Genomic DNA, 3,425 nt, shown 5'->3' on the forward strand with positions numbered 1-3,425 from the left:
TACTGTACTATCCACAAACAGCATACGGACTTCAAAAGGAAATTAATTTTATACTTTGTGAACTAGGAAGTGTAAAAAACAGGAAAGAAAGAAAGCAACACTCCAATAATAATTTACTATGCAAAATAAAGAGGTTTTTTGAAATTTCATTTCTGCCCTAAATTTAATTATAAGTGTCCTCTAAACTTTAAATTCTCTGGATTTGTGACTACTGCCATTAGGATAGTAACTTTTGTAGCAGTGATACCAGTGATAGTAGTAGGTAGTAATAGTAATGGTAATAATAATTTCTAAATAATTTCTAAAATTGAGATTCAAAACCAAACCAAATTTTTAACATTTTTCACTCCTCAACTGTTAGTGAAATACCTAAATTTAACGAAGTGAAGATACTTAGCAGTCATTTAAAGAGTTCATACCACTGTGTTCCCTTTTGTCAGAAGCTAGGGCTGGTTATCTTTTCCAGTTTGGTATCATGTAGAATAACACATGAAGTTGAATAACACCATCAAACCTAAGCACTGGGAAAAAAAAAAAAAAAAAGACAAACAAAAAAACAAGTCAAGCCCTAACACTGACTTAAAATGATGGGGCACCTAGATTTATTTTTGCATTTCTCTTATTTTTTTATGTTTCTGCTCAAGCATTGTCACATTTACATTACACAGAAAGACTGTTCAGTCTTTTTTCTTTATTACTGAAGAGAGATGAAATTGTCATCACAGAGTCCTTGTGGATGGAAAGTTATAGAAAAACATCAAAAACATCAAAATTACTGAGAAAATTGACAATATAGCATGTTGAACCAGTGCATCTGTTGGAGAGCTAGGTTTTTGTAGCCATAATCTAAAGCTACTTGTCGGCTGGAGGACCACAACGGAAGGAATGACACATGGGCTCAGAGACATTACGGTGCACTCACATCTCCCAAGAACCTGGACTTGACTGCCGCCTCCGCTGCCTGCAGCCTTTGTACCTAGCAAGCGCACTGCAAAGGCTGGAGGCCAAACTGTAGTGACCTCCCTGCTCTGCTTTCAGAGCTGTGGGAGTGAGTGCTGCTCCCGGATCTGAACATTTCGTTTCTTTGGTGTTTAGCACTGCCTGAACTGTGTTAGCCCAAGCAAAGAAGACCAGTGCAGATTAGCCTATTCTTGTCATATAAACTGAGGCCTTTCTTCAACCTGCTCTGTGCTTTGGTACGCTGTCACAAAGGCCTGCTTCCGGATCCTTTCTGATGGATGGTAGCTCTTTTACTGAACTGTCAGAGTTGGAGTTTCTGCCCTTTTTTCTGCCTCCCTTTTCCAGAGCTGTCTGTCCACCTGTGCCTTGCCCATATGCCATGTCATACCAAGCTGTGATAGTCTTGTGCTGCAGTATCAGTATCTTCTCTCACTACTGTTGTGGTTTTGGCCGTATTGGCTGATCAGAGCGACAGATGGCCCTCCCCCCATCTCTCCTCATGGAGGAGAGGAAGAGATAAGGAGATTTACAAGTTTAGAAAGAGAAATAAACTACTTTAATGAAAATAATAATAAATAAGAAAATAGTAAATAATAATAGAATAATAAAAATTAAAGGAAAAAAGTATATAATATATACCACACAGAATCCAGCTCCCAGGATGACGATTGCATCACCAGCAGACACAGGGAAAGTCCCAGACTGGAGTCAGCGATGGACAGGAGCTGAATTCCGGAACTAAAGTCAGGAATGTTCAGATCAGGATCAAAGGCAGATTAAGAGATAGTGTCCTCCTCAGACATCGGCCATTGAAGAAAAAGCGAGCCAGAGCCGCCTTGCCCCTTTGATCCCTCAGCTTTTATACTGAGCGTGATGCACATGGGATGGAATACCCTGTTGGTTAGTTTTGGGTCACCTGTCCTGTCTGCTCCTCCCTGCAGGTGGGACCCCTCTACGCTTCTCCACTTCAGACCCTCTAACAGGGCAAACAGCGAAGTTAGCTGACCTTGGTTGTTATAGCAATAAGTATAAGCAAGAGCCTCTGTGCACACCGTTCCTTGGTATAATCAGGTCTTATCACTCTGAGAGTGAACAGTTTCTGAACAATATGCTGTTAATTTCAGACTTCAGTTAGCTAGAAGAGGCCCAGCTAAAAAGTAAAATTACAAATCAGAAAATTGGTTCTGTTTTACCTCAAACCAGGACAACTACAGAACTGCATTTGTTCTGTTCTTTCTATTCTTTAACTGAGTTCCAGGAAAGCTGAGCCATCTGAGCTTTGTCTTTTCTTTTTTTTTTTTTTTTTACCTTGTTTCATCCATTCCATGTTAATATGCAGAATAGGTTAATGTTGGCAAACATATGCAGTACAGGTGAGTCATGGTAGATCTAAATGTAGCTGTTTCTAATATTCAGAAATAAATTGTCTGAGTGGTTCTTGTGATAAGTGTGTGTTCCTCTATATCGTTCTGCCTGGTAACCACAAGAAGAAGCAGTGGTCCCTATCATAGTGTCTCATATATAACCCCTTGACAGTAACAAGACATAAACTTGAACTGGAAAATTTCCTTCCTTACCCGTAATATGCACCAAGTCTTTTGGCTTTTGCTTTTACATTTAATTTGTTTCTTATAAACTAGTGTTCAAGGATATTTGTATGCTTTAGAGGGAGATTAGTCTGAAAGCTGGGCTCATCATCAGAACCACAGAACTAGTTTACATGCCCAGGGCTAGGAAGCCTGGAAGGCAGGTATGTGAAATCAGTGATGCATGGGAACCAGAGATCCTGGGTATGTCATTGCAAAGCTTAGCTGACAAGGAGATTCAAAAATGAACTTTCAAGTGATAGACATTGATGTGCATCACTACATTGATATCTTGTAATAAGATAAAGGTAAATCTGAGGAGGTCTCACAACATTGGAAACCCACACTGAAATTATCAAAGAAAAAAGACTTCCGATGCCTTCAATTGTAGACTTAGGCATTTGTCCTAGAAAGTTTCTGTCATTTTAATGGTTGCTTCACAGGGGGAAAAGAATAATAAATAAAGTATTAAAAAAAAAAAATGAGTGGGTATGATATTGTCCAAAAGAAATAAAGCAAAAAACTTCAACATGAGCATTTGAATAATATCTGGACTGCCAGAAAGGTTTCAGTATAGGACTAGGAAAAGGATTTGGAGTTAGAAATCTTTTTTATAATATCTGCTGTCATTTGACTCAATTAATAGCTAGGATGGAAACTGGAGGCTCAGGGGACCACCATGAAAATGTGGATAAAATGTATTATTGATCTGGCAATGCTTCTCATCAAGAAGAGTTTAGTGCATTGATATACCCATAAGAAAAGAATATTGCATTTTTTAAACCTGCATTGCACCTGATGGCATGACAATTTAAGAAACAGGTAGCAGCAGTGATTAACCTCTCTCCAAGCCACTTTTGACTATGGATCCTCCACATG

This window comes from Larus michahellis, chromosome 2 (assembly GCF_964199755.1).
Source record: "Larus michahellis chromosome 2, bLarMic1.1, whole genome shotgun sequence".
NCBI classification, from domain to species: Eukaryota; Metazoa; Chordata; class Aves; order Charadriiformes; family Laridae; genus Larus; species Larus michahellis.